Below are 14,288 nucleotides of genomic sequence, written 5' to 3'. Positions count from 1 at the left end.
AATAAATTTAATCAGTTAAGTCCCTCTGTATGATCGCAGTAATGTCTGAGGCTTTTCTCTTTGGCCTTATTACAAGGTTTGCTTATCTTACAGCCTTCAAGTTCATCTAAAGGTCTGCACGTAAACCATTAATAAGTATTTCCTTATTAAAAATGCTGAAGACATGCTGTGCATCTCAACACTGGCAGTTCTTTTTATGTTTAATGGGGTGATTTTCCTTATGCGCACCGCCAGAAGCAGAAATTGGGAAGTAAAAGCAATTGGTCTATGAATTCCTTTCCATTAAAATTACCAGGCAGAATAACACATGGCTGTGTGATGTAATTTTTGTTCCCAGTGGCCAAGGCTCCAACTGCAGGCAAAATTTTGTTAATTATCCTTGTAATGCTTTGAGTTCCGCCACATGCAACTCCTGTCTGAATCATCTCTGGTCAATTGATTAATGATACCAAACATGTCTGATATGGCATTTTAGACTATTTTCCATTATCACAAACCTAAAGGTCAGATGCTTAACCTTGTGTTATATTTTTACATCAAATGAAAGATTTTCCATCAGAACTACATTCTGAAATGTGCCTCAAGACTTCAAAGAATGGAGAGAATTTTAATATTCATGGATTGCAAACTGGCATTGGTGAATCACCTGTTCTTTCTAGAACTTGTCCAACTTTCCTCCAGTTGATTGCAATCAGTTGACAATTAGGCAAGTAATGTTGAAGGCAGGTGTGGTCATCTAATACCTGAACCAGGCAGGCCAGTAGGATCCAGGTGCAGCTGCAGCCCAACTTGTTTTTGTGGATCATAAACAGGCAGAACGAGTCCTCCCAGCCACACATAAACACACACATATATTCTGGGCTTGTTTCCAGTTGGGGCCATCAGCCGAAACTATGTAATATGCATACCACAGAATTTGCAAAATTGAGTCCTAAAATTGCAATTAGCAAGCCTTGCTTGTCATATTATAAAGGATCACCATCTGGCTCATGTGACCCTCTGGCTGAGAACATACTGTCAACTGCACTAATTGTTGGAAAAAGGATGATCTTGCATCTCATTTACAGGAACTACCATTCCCTTCTTTCATATGTGGGAAACCTTTCATATATTTTGAAAATCACAAGATCACAAGATCACAAGACAAGGGAGCAGAAGCAGGCCATTCGGCCCATCGAGTCTGCTCCAAGGAAAGGGAAATAGAAATGAGAAATGGGGAATGGGGGAAGAAGAAGAAGAAAAAAACTATTCTAATCCCAATTACCGGCCTTATCCCCATATCCCTTGATATCCTGACTATTTAGATATCTATCTATCTCCTCCTTGAACGCCCCCACTGATCTGGCTTCCACTGATGTACGTGGCAAGGATTTCCACAAATTCACCACCCTCTGGCTAAAGAAATTTTTCCTCATCTCTGTTTTGAAACTGTACCCTCTAATTCTAAGATTGTGCCCTCTGGTCCTGGACTCACCCACCAAGGGAAACAGCCTAGCCACATTTACTCTGTCCTTTCCTATCAATATTTTAAATGTCGCTATGAGGTCCCCTCTCATTCTTCTGTACTCCAGCGAGTACAGTCCAAGAGCCGACAAACACTCCTCATACGTAAGCCCTTTCATTCCTGGAATCATCCTCGTAAATCTCCTCTGAACCCTCTCCAACGTCAACACATCCTTCCTAAGATGTGGGGCCCAAAACGGCGCACAATATTCCAAATGAGGCCTCACTAGTGCCCCGTAGAGCCTCATTAACACTTCCTTACTTTTATACACTATACCTCTCGAAATGAGTGCCAACATAGCATTCGCTTTCTTTACCACCAATCCGACCTGGTGGTTAACCTTTAAGGTATCCTGCACGAGTACCCCCAAGTCCCTTTGTACTTCCTTGCTTTGGATTTTCTCTCCTCCTAGATAATAATCTGCCCGCTTATTTCTGCTTCCAAAGTGTACAACTGCACATTTCCCTACATTGAATCTCATCTGCCATTTCCTTGCCCATTCTCCTAAACTGTCTAGGTCCCTCTGCAACCTTCCTATCTCTTCAATACTCCCTACTCCTCCCCCTATCTTGGTGTCATCCGCAAACTTAGCCACGAAACCATTTATTCCATCATCCAAATCATTAATGTACAAGGTAAAAAGGAGCGGTCCCAACACCGACCCCTGCGGCACACCACTAGTAACCGGTAACCAACCGGAACGAGATCCTTTTATTTCCACTCTTTGCTTCCTGTCAACCAGCCAATGCTCCACCCATTCTGTTATCCTACCCGTAATTCCATGACCTCTCATCTTGTTAATCAGTCTCTTGTGAGGCACCTTATCAAAGGCCTTTTGAAAATCTAAATACACAACATCTACCGCCTCTCCCTTATCCACTTTACCTGTGATTTCTTCAAAAAACTCCAATAGGTTGGTCAGGCAGGATCTTCCCTTCACAAAACCATGTTGGCTAGGACCTATCCTGCCCTGCACCTCTAGGTATTCCGTAACCCCGTCTTTGAGGATAGATTCCAATAACTTTCCCACCACTGACGTCAGACTAATAGGTCTGTAATTTCCTTTATGCTGCCTCCCACCTTTCTTATACAACAGAACTACATTTGTGACCCTCCAGTCCTCCGGAAACATGCCGGAATCTATCGATTTCTGGAAAATAATCGCCAGTGCCTCCGCTATCTCTAAAGCCACCTCCTTCAGAACCCGGGGATGCACCTCATCCGGTCCGGGAGACTTATCAGTCTTTAGTCCATTTAGTTTTCCTAGCACCTTCTCCCTAGTAATCTTAACTGAACTCGATTCCGTTTCGTGAGACTCCTGACTAACCGGCACATTGCTGATGTCCTCCATGGTGAAGACCGATGCAAAATATTCATTCAATTCCTCTGCCATCTCTCTGTTGTCCATTATAATAGCTCCTGCACCGTTATCGATTGGTCCTATATCAACCCGTGTCTCTCTTTTACACCTTATGTATTTAAAAAAACTCTTAGTATCCTTTCGAATGTTATCCGCCAACTTCCTTTCATAATTCATCTTTTCTTTCCTAATGACCTTCTTAGTTTCTCTCTGCAGGTTTTTAAAAGCTTCCCAGTCTTCTGTTTTCCCACTAATTTTTGCTTCTTTGTACGCCGCCCCTTTTGCTTTTATTTTAGCCTTCACCTCTCTCGTTATCCACATTTGTGCCTTTTTTCCATTAAAAACCTTCTTTTTTCTTGGAATATATCTATCCTGCAATTTCCTTATTTCCTGTAGAAATTCCTTCCATTTCTCCTCTGCCGTCCCTCCAGCCAGCTTACTCTTCCAATCAATTAGGGCCAACTCCTCTCTCATACCATTGTAATTTCCTTTGTTCCACTGAAATATCGATACACCAGTTATCAGTTTCTCCTTCTCAAACTTGAAACTGAACTCAATCATATTGTGATCACTGGTTCCCAGTGGTTCCTTTACCTTTAGTTCCCTAATCACCTCCAGTTCATTACACAGCACCCAATCCAAAACAGCCAATCCCCTGGTGGGCTCTTCAACAAGTTGCTCTAGAAAAACGTCCCTTAGACATTCCACAAACTCCCTCTCCTGAGTACTACTGCCATTCTGGATTTCCCAGTCCACCTTCATGTTAAAATCCCCCATAATTATCTTCACATTGTCACTCTGGCATGCTTTTTCTATCTCAAACTGCAACTTATCGTCCACTTGCTGACTGCTATTAGGGGGCCTATATATGACTGCTACTATTGTCCTTTTACCCTTGCTATTCCTTAGCTCCACCCACAAGGATTCCACCTCCTCTGACCCAATATCCTTCCTTTCTATCGATTTTATATCACTACTAACCATCATGGCCACACCTGCCCCTCTGCCTACCCGCCTATCCTTCCTATGCACTGTGTACCCCTAGACATTCAGTTCCTAATCACATCCATCATAAAGCCATGACTCGGTGATTGCCACAATGTCGTATTTATTAACCTGTAGTTGTGCCACTAGGTCATCTACTTTATTCCTAATGCTACATGCATTTAAATACAGTACATTTAGTCCGGTATCTGCTATTAATTTTGTTGTACTTCTATTGTTCAGCAGATTATCCTGGCTTTCTACCTGTCTATCCTTCTTACCATCTTCACTACATACTACCTTAGACATGTTCCTATATACCTCATCCCCTATCCTAACATGCTGTATCCTAACATCCTGACTTGTTGTACCTCTATTATTCAGCAAACTATCCTGACTTCTCACTTGCCTGTCCTTCTTGCCATCCTCATTGGACTTGTTTCTATAAACTTCCTCCTCTACCTTAGCATCTTGTAACCTAACATCCTGGTTTCCATTCCCCTGCCAGATCAGTTTAAACCCTCCCCTACAACTAAATCAAACATTCCCGCCAAGATATTGGAACCTCTGGAGTTTAGGTGCAACCCATCCTTAGCGAATAGGTCATGCCTCCCCCAAAAAAGGTCCCGATTATCCAAAAATCTGAAGCCCTGCCCCCTGCACCAGTCACTCAGCCACGCATTCATCTGCCAGAGCTTTCTATTCTTCCTATCATTGAAACGTGGCACAGGTAGTAATCCTGAGATTACTACCCTTGAGGTCCTACTTCTCAACCTTCTCCCCAATGCCTTGTATTCCTCCTTCAGGACCTCTTCTCTTTTTCTACCTATGTCATTGGTACCTGCATGTACCAAGACTTCTGGCTGCTCACCCTCTCCCCTCAGAATATTCTGGACCCGGTCTGTGATATCCCGTACCCTGGCACCAGGGAGGCAACACACCATCCGAGACTCATTGTCGCTATCGCAGAATCTGCTATCCGTACCCCTTACTATAGAATCCCCAATAACCACTGCATTTTGCTTCCTCCGCTGGACCACAGTACCAGGCACGGTGCCAAGGTCCCGGTTGCTGAGGTCTTCCTCTATCAGGTCATCCTCTCCAACCGAATCTAAAATGAGATATCGGTTTTTGAGGGGGACCGCCACAGAGGTGCTTTCTACAAACTCTTTATAACTCCTATCTATTTCCTGCTCGCTCTCCCTAACCAACCGAAGGTCATCGAGCTGCAGCTCCAGACTCTCAATCTGTTCCTTGAGGAGCCTCATCTCGGTGCACTTTGCGCAGATGTAGTTATCGGGGAGTCTGGTAGTCTCCCAGGGTCCCCACATCTGACACTCCAAACATAAGACCAACCCTAGATGCATCTTGCTGAATACCACTGAGTTCAACAAATAAACTAATAACTTACCCCCTCTCTATTAGTCTCGCCTCTTTCCCGCTCTCGCCGAAGCCCGTTGAGCCAAAGCCTAACCCACTCTGCTCCCTCTCACTCCACTGCCCGCTCCGACGCTGCCCGCTAGATATGTTGGTCTGCTATTTAAATCGCCCGCGCGCTGCCGAGTGACGTCACGCTCCTGCGCAGTCACTCGCCGCTATCCCGAACGCTAGAAAGAAAAAAAAATCGTTCCTCGTTATTTTCCGGCACTCTCCGCTCTCTGGTTGCTGGAACACCTCATTCAACACTTGTTTTATTACTGCATTTAACTTCCATGGATTGTTTAAATATATTTGACACTGTTCTTCCCCTATGAATGGAACATCTAACTATTTGACTTGTTAGAGGATACAAAGAAAATATATTTCTCCATGGAGAGGTGTAGTTGCTTTCTGTACAGTGATGACTTTGCACACTGAACCATAAAATGGCATGTGTACACTGAACTACTTCTGACCTCAGCTGTTTAATACCTTGGCTGGTTGCTTTGTTGTAAACTGGTTGGCATTTTGATTGTTAGCTGTTATCAGTCATCTTGCAGTTTCTCTGCTTTAGAAAGTGGGTGAAGATCTAACTGTGATCTATCAAAACTGTCATTTTGAATTAAAACTGGATACTAAATCCAGAAGAAAGGCTGCAAATCCCAATACAAGGTGAAAATCAATACAGGCAGTAAAACAGTTACACATGGATGTCACTGATATACACCCATCCTTAGGCAGAGGAAATAGAAGTAAATATAGCTCCTTCACACCTGTAAACTTTATAAAACAAGGTGGCTTAAATTAATATTCAGAAGATAAAAAATTATTAGTGGAAGTAAGGAAAGATCATGATCTATTGAAAGTTTGTACTTAGAGCGGAGAATGGGGAATGCCTCAGGAAAAATAAACCTCTGGTCAGAGGCATAAGTGTTTTGGAACCTCTGAACTACTTGATGGAATTTTGTCCTAATTCTAATCAGGACATCCTTGTTTACTAACATGCTTCTGGTAATTGTAGTGCCGTTCTCAGTGTATATGAAGCATGCATGTATGGAGGCTGCTGGGCTTGCCTGTTGACACCAGTTGGCATGAAACCCCAGATGAACAGTACTCTTGATTTTCTCATGGAACATAGGTTTCTCAGTGGTGTAGTGCTTGACTGTAGGTGCAGCAGACCTTACCCAGAGCGTGAAGACCTGTCAGAGATATGTTAAAAGGCCTGACGATGACCTGAAATTCAACTGTGTCAGCCCTATAAGATGACAGAAGTTGAAACTAACAAGAAAAACTGCAGAGGTTGAAAATCTGAAATAAAAACAGCAAATGCTGGAAATACTCAGCAGGTTGAGTTCAAACACTTTGAAAGTCCGGCTTCCCCAAGATTTCCTGACAATCTGCCTGTGACTGCTGGCTCAGGACTACGTTTGCTAACTAAATGTAAATGAGGCCAACCCTCAAAATGGATCAGACCTCATCTACATGATGTTGGGTGGACTGTCCAATACGTTGGCTGCTGCCTGCCAATATAAATCCCATTGCCTAATGTGCTAGGGAATGTGAAATAATTAATTTTTGCACTCTGGATTTATGAAGTTTTGTGCATGAAACCAATTAACATAAGTACATTAACTAATTGTTTCAACATATTTTGTGCATTTAACGTATTTTCTAAAATTGATTCTATTTTAATCTCTTTTGTTATATTTAGTAGGAACATTGGACGAAGAGAACTCCATTAAAGGATATGGACAACAAGCAGTTTTAAGTTGAACTGAATTAAATAAAACTGCTATATTAAAAAAATCGAAGTGCCTATTTTCTGAGCATCAACACTTTTCAGTTAAAGGATCAGTTAAGAAATAGCATCCTTCAGGGCAACACTTACCCTGATAGTCTTAACACAATTTAGGATGATCTAGCATCAACTGTTACCACCAGTGTACCAAAAACATTATTTGAACCATCAATTTGGAGGGAATTTTCTGCAAAAATCTAAACCTCCAGATACTGTTAAATAAAAATCAAGGTAACTTCAGTTACTGTTCAAAAAACAATCATAAATTTGAAGATGAAAGATAATAAATTTTCTGTCAAAGTTAGTTACTTTAACCGATTAAAGATGAATTACCTTGCTCTTTCCAGTGCACTAGTGATACTAGAATGATGTAGTTCCAGTGTGGAACTTCACAAATAATCTGTATCCTGCACTTCCAAATTTCTCCAAGAAGGACGGTTCTTCAGCAGATTTTTGGTGGAATCTTCTGATTACAAAGGAACTGAAAAACAAATGGGTTCTACAATTTGTGGGCAATCTTCTCCAATAGTTATCCAAGCAGTGGAGATGAAAATTACCCCATAATATTTTCACAATTATACTTCTGTTGCAATGGCAGTATTTATTTCTTCAACAACTCTTCCCACCTTGCATTTATAACTACTGCATTCCATTCATTTTGTTTTTGAATGCAAAGTGCAGAGCCATTATGTTATAGCTGGTGACAGCTTAGAAATACTGAATTACCTCTTAATGACGTATCTGTCAGGTGTAACATTACTCAAGGTGCATACCAACACAGTAAAAATCAGACCACTCTCTTAAATGCTCCTTGAAAATCTCAAGGCAGTTAAACTCAACTGCAAATCCTCACTTCGAAAGATAAGTCAATAAAATATATGAAAATATATTTAACTCACATTGTTTTCCATGTTAAATCTCTCAGTCTTTAACAATATGTCAAATGTATTTGACCTAGTTACTTACTATTTGCTTCAAAGAAAAATAACAACACCTGCAAGATTGAGAAATGATTGCTTGACACAAATACCTGGACCATTTGGTTTCTCTTTCAGTGCCCTTGATATGAACACAACAGGAAAAAATAACATTTGATTTGTTGAAAGTTTAGAATGTCAAGAATTTTAGAGACTGCACAGTTCTAAATCATTAGGATTTTTCACTTTTAAAATAAATACAATGAACCAGTTACTTCTCCTTCATAAATTGTAAATCGTTTTATTTTCTCATTCAATAAATGTCTTTAATAAATTCCAAAAACATCTCGTGCTGAAACCAATCAAGCAATCTACATTCTGGAGTCTTCTTTCTGCAAGAGGTAAAGCTTTCTGAAACATCCAAAATAATTCAACAACTTGGTTTGCCACTCATTACTAAATTAATTTTGGTCCCTTTTGACCACAATGCATGAAATTGTTAATTTCAAATGATTTTCTGAGTTGACCATGGCATATTTTATAAAATTACAAAGAATACACAAGAAAGACAGGCCTTTCGGTCCAACCTGGTGTTTATGTTCCACTATAACCTGCTCCCATTTTTTCTTATCAACCTCTATCAGAATAATCCTTGATTTTTCGGGGTATTTCAACCCACTCCGGACATTCTCCCTTCTCCCCCCTCCCATCGGGCAAAAGATACAAAATCCTGAAAGCACATACCACCAGGCTCAAAGACAGTTTCCATCCCGCTGTTGTAAGGCTATTGAATGGTCCCCGAGTACGATAAAATGGACTCTTGACCTCACAATCTACTTCGTTATGGCCTTGCACCTTGTCATCTTCCTGCACTGCACTGTTTCTGTAACTGTAACACTTTATTCTGCATTCTGCATTGAGGTAGTACAAGGGGAAACAATAACGCTGATATGATGAAATGATCTGATGAAATATGGATGGCATGCAAAACAAAGCTTTTCACTGTACCTCAGTACACGTGACAATAATAATAAACCAATTTACCCTCTCCCTCAGATGCATATCATGTCTCCCCCTGGCCACTTCTATACTACTAATATTAAGCATTTTCTGCAAAAGCATGTTCAACATTTTCTATAGGTTTGGAAGTTTTTTCTAATAACTCCCCCTTTTTGACTTCTTGATGGCTTCTAGGTTTGCTTTCCCCAGAAGCAAAAAAGCTCTCTCTGCTTTTATAAATTTAAAGTTATTTATTAGGATACCCTTAGCTTTCTCTTTTTTTACACAAAGGTCTAATTTGCTGATGCATTTCTGCCAAAGCCTGTCACAAAGAAGGAATGTTTCTGTTTTTCAGAAATATTCAAATACATCCAAAAGCCACTGGAACTCAAAGAAACAATAAAAAAAATAAAAAATTTGAAAACTAAAATAAAAGCTAAAACACAAGAATCCTGTTCAACAACTAAAAACATTTGATAAAACAGAATTCAAAATAGATGCAAATTTGCTCAAAATAGATACAAATTCATCTCTATTTAATGAATGGGGTCACTATTCCTGCACCAAATTAAATTGACACTGTTCAGCAGGCAGATTCCTCAGTTTATGTGCTGGGGCATTGCTGCAAATTCACTATTCAAGTCCAGCTTGGGGCACAGTCAGGAAATCGTTGGCAAAGAACAGCCAACAAGTTTAGGACTTCTGTACTTGCAAACTTGATGGCAATTCCCCATAAAATCTGGTCCCATGTATTTTTATAGAACATAGAACAGTACAAGCCCTTTGGCCCACAATGTTGTGCCAAACTAATTAAATTAGTAATCATATGTCCAACTAAACTAATCCCTTATGGCTACACAATGTCCATATCCCTCCATTTTCTACATATTTATGTGCTTATCTAAGAGCCTCTTGAATGTCTCTATCATACTTGCCTCCACCACCACCCCGGCAGCGTATTTCAGGCATCCACCGCACTCTGTGTAAAATACTTGCCCCGCATATCTCTTTTGAACTTGCCCCCTTTCACCTTAAATGCATGCCCTCTGGTATTAGACATTTCAACCCTGGGAAAAAGATACTGGCTGTCTACTCTATCTGTGCCTCTCAATCTTATAAACCTCTATTACAACCTCCGTTTGTCCAACCTCTCCTTATAGCACATGCCCTCTAATCCAGGTAACTTCCTGGTAAACCTCTTCTGCACCCTCTCCAAAGCCTCCACAATTGAATGCAATACTCCAGATGCAGCCTAACTAGAGTTTTATAAAGCTGCAACATAACTTCCTGACTCTTGAACTCATTTCCTCGACCAATAAAGGCAAGCATGCCATATGCCTTCTATATCACCTTATCAACTTGCTTTGCCACTTTCAGCGAGCTATGGACTTGGACCCTAAAATCCCTCTGCAGATCAACAATGTTAAGGAGCTTGACATTAACAGTATACTTCCCTTTACATTTGATCTCCCAAAGTGCAACACTTCACATATGGCCGGGGTTAAACTCCGTCTGCCATTTCTTCACCCATATCTGCAGCTGAGCTATATCCCGCTGTATCCTTTGCCAGTCTTCTACGCTATCCACAACACCACCAATCTTCATATTGTCTGCAAACTTACTAATCTACCCATCTATGTTTTCATCCATATATACAGTATGTATCACTAACAGCAGAGGTCCCAGTACGGATCCCCGTGGAACACCACAAGTCACGGACCTCCAGCCAGAATAGGTCCCATTGATCACCACCCTTTGTCTTCTATGGGCAAGCCAATTCACCATGGACTCCATGCATCTTAATCTTCTGCATGAACTTCCCATGAGGGACTTTGTCAAATGCCTTACTACAATCCACATAGACAACATTCACAGCTCTACCTTCACAAATCACCTTCGTCACCTCCTCGAAAAACTCAATCAAGTTAGTAAGACACGATTTGCCCCACACAAAGCCATGCTGATTATCCCTAATTAGGCCATGCTTTTCCAAATGTTCTTAAATCCTATCTCTGAGAATCCTCTCCAGTAAGTTCCCTACCACTGATGTGAGATTCACCTGTCTATAGTTTCCAGGATTATCCCTATTTTCCTTCTTGAAAAAATGGAACAACATTAGCTACTCGCCAGTCTTCTGGGACTTTGCCTGGGGCTAAAGAGGACACGAAGATCTTGGTCAAGGCCCCAGCAATCTCATCTCTTGCCTCTCTCAATAACCTGGGATATATCCATCAGGCCCTGGGGACATCCACCTTAATGTTCTTTAAGAGACCCAACACTGCCGCCTTCTTTATCTCAAAATGCCCTTGCATATTAGCACACTCCACACTGATCTCCCTCTCCTCCACGTCCTTCTCCTTGGTAAGTACTGATGCAAAGTACTCATTTAGGACCTCTCCCACATCCTCTGCCTCCAAGTACATCTTCCCTCATTTATCTATGTGTGGTCCTACTTGCTCCCTAGTTATTCTCTTGCTCTTGATGTGTGTATATAGAACGCCTTGGGATTCTCTTTAATCCTACTTGCCAAGGACTTTTCATGGCCCCTCTTGGCTCTCCTAATTGAGTTCTTTTCTGGTGTCTTTATAATCCTCAAGGGCTCTGCTTGATTTTAGCTTCCTAAGCCTTACACACACTTCTTTTTCCTTCTTGACCAACTTCACCACTTCTCTCGTCATCCAAGATTCCCTTACCTTGCCATCCTTGTTCTTCCTTCTTACTGGAACATGCATGTCCTGTACTCTCTGCAGTTGGTCTTTAAACACCCTCCATATGTCAGATGTGGATTTGCCCAAAAACAGCTGTTTCCAATAAACTCTCCCCAGTTCCTGCCTAATACTCTTGTAATTTGGGAAACAAAGGACTGCAGGTGCTGGAATCTAGAAGAAAAACACGATGATGCTGGAGGAACTCAGCAGGCCAGGCAGCATCCGTGGAGGAAAGCAGGTGGTCAACATTTCAGATCAGGACCCTTCTTCAGAACCTCCAGCATCATAGTGTTTTTCACTCTTGTAATTTGCCCTGCCCCAATTAAATTCTCTCCCACAAGGTCCATATTTATCTTTATCTAAAGCTATCTTAAAACTTAAATTGTGGTAGTCACTGTTCCCTCCTCCCATTGAAAGGTCAATCACCTGGCCAATCTCATTACCCAACACCAGGTCCAGTATGGTCCCTCATTTTGTTGGACTATCTACATATTGATTTAAGAAACCCTCCTAGATGCACCTAACAAATTCTGCCCCGTCTCAACCTTTTACATTAAGGAGATCCCAGTCTATATTAGGGAAGTTGAAGTCACCCACTACAACAACCTGTTATTTTTACACCTTTCCCTAATCTGCCTGCATATCTGTTCCTCAATATCCTGGTGGCTATTGGGGGGTCTGTAGTATAATCCCATCATAGAGATTGCAGCTTTCTTAGTTTTGAGTTCTTTAGCCATATAGACTCAGTGGATGAGCCCTCCATTATGCTCCCTCTGGGTGCAGCTGTGATATTGTCCCTGATTAATAGCGCAACTCCCCCCTCCCCCCTTTTACCTCCTTTTCTACCTTTTCTAAAACATCGAAACCCTGGAATATTAAGCATCCATCCTTGTCCCTCTCTCAAGCAAGTCTCTATTATGGCCACAACATCATAGTTCAATGTACTGATCCACGCTCTAAGTTCATCACCCTTTCCCATAATATTCCTACCATTAATATACACACACTTCAACCCGTCTGTCCCATTGTGTCTATTACCTTGCTTCTGCCTGTTTTTACTGGCCCCGCCATCTACCTTCCTCTCAATCCCTCCACTTTCTGAGCTGGTGCTCTGGTTCCCATCCCCCTGCCAAACTAATTTAAATCCTCCCGAGTAGCACTAGCAAACCTCCTGACCAGGATATTGGTTCCCCTCCAGTTAAGGTGCAACCTGTCCCTCTTGTACAGGTTGCCCCTGCCCCAAAGAGGTTCCAATGATCCAAGAACCTGAAACTCTGCTCCCTGCACTAGTTCCTCAGTCACACATTCATCTGTTCTACCTTTCTATTTTTGCCCTGACTAGTACGTGGCATCAGGAGTAATCCAGTGATTTCTACCTTCAAGGCCTTGCTTTTCAGCCTCTTTTCTAACTCCCTATACTCACTGCACAGGACGTCTTCCCTCTTTCTACCTACATCATTGGTGCCAATGTGCACCATGACCTCTGGCTGCTCACCCTTCTCCACTCCCACCACCCCCCCCCACCCCCCTGGAGTGTTCTGCAGCCGCTATGAGACATCCTCGACCCTGGCACCCAGGGGGCAACACACCATCCTGACATCTCTTTCACGGTCACAGAATCTCCTGTCTGTCCCCCTCACTAACGAGTCTATTGAGATTTCACCATTTTCTTACCATTGAGGTTGAGCAGACTGGTCTGTAGAATTCCTGGTTGTGCTCCATCTCCTTCCTCGAGTCTAATTTAGTCCTCCTTCACCTTCTTTCTAAGGAATTGCACTCCTTCCATCTAGATTTTCCTAAAATGTGCAGAATGCAATCCATCCAGGCCAATGGTATAACCTTTTATTTAGATTAGTCTTTTTACTATTCCTTAATTTAAGAGCTGCATCATCACCAACATAATGTCTAGCTGATTTGTTTTTGCTAAATATGGAAACAAAGTGATTACTTGAGATTCCTGCCATTTTAACATCACTGCCCACAATTTTATCCCAGCTAACCCCTGGTGGTTCCATTTCCAGTCCAATTTTCTTTTTGGTATTGGTATTGTTGTTGGTTTATTATTGTCACTTGTACCGAGGTACAGTGAAAAACTTGTCTTGCATATCGATCGCACAGATCAATTCATTACACAGTGCAGTTACATTGGGGTAGTACAGAGTGCATTGAGGTAGTACAGAGTGCATTAAAGTAGTACAGGTAAAAACAATAACAGTACAGAGTAAAGTGTCACAGCTACAGAGAAAGTGCAGTGCAATAAGGTGCAAGGTTACAACAAGGTAGATCGTGAGGTCAGAGTCCACCTCATTGTATAAGAGAACCATTCAATAGTTTTATCACAGTGGGGTAGAAGCTGTCCTTAAGTCTGGTGATACGTGCCCTCAGGCTCCTGTATCTTTTACCCGATGGAAGAGGAGAGAAGAGAGAATGATCTTAAAAACTTGATTTGTAAACAGTTTACTATTTTTACACTCCTTGATTAATTTAATTTTTAATTCCTCTTTGTATTCCTTATTGTTTTTGATATCTTTCCTCTTTCTACTCTTGGTGTCAAGCTCTCCCCTACTGTCTTTCTCCATTACGTATGCTTCTTTTCTTA

The 14,288-nt window shown here is 41.6% G+C and overlaps 1 protein-coding gene across 3 annotated transcripts in view; it reads right to left on the bottom strand.

Moving 5' to 3' along the window:
- Nucleotides 1-14,288, bottom strand: part of LOC127570729 (adenylate cyclase type 2-like) — a 390,852-nt gene that overhangs the window by 310,535 nt on the left and 66,029 nt on the right. The window contains exon 2 of one of the 3 annotated variants that reach the window (XM_052016520.1): nucleotides 7,399-7,546. The exons of the other annotated variants lie outside the window; for them this stretch is intronic. The gene's annotated coding sequence lies outside the window, so the exon portion shown is untranslated. The remainder of the gene's footprint in view (nucleotides 1-7,398; nucleotides 7,547-14,288) is intronic. 3 annotated transcript variants of the gene reach the window in all.

This window comes from Pristis pectinata, chromosome 5 (assembly GCF_009764475.1).
Source record: "Pristis pectinata isolate sPriPec2 chromosome 5, sPriPec2.1.pri, whole genome shotgun sequence".
Taxonomy (NCBI): Eukaryota; Metazoa; Chordata; class Chondrichthyes; order Rhinopristiformes; family Pristidae; genus Pristis; species Pristis pectinata.
This window is presented reverse-complemented; position numbering and strand designations above follow the sequence as displayed.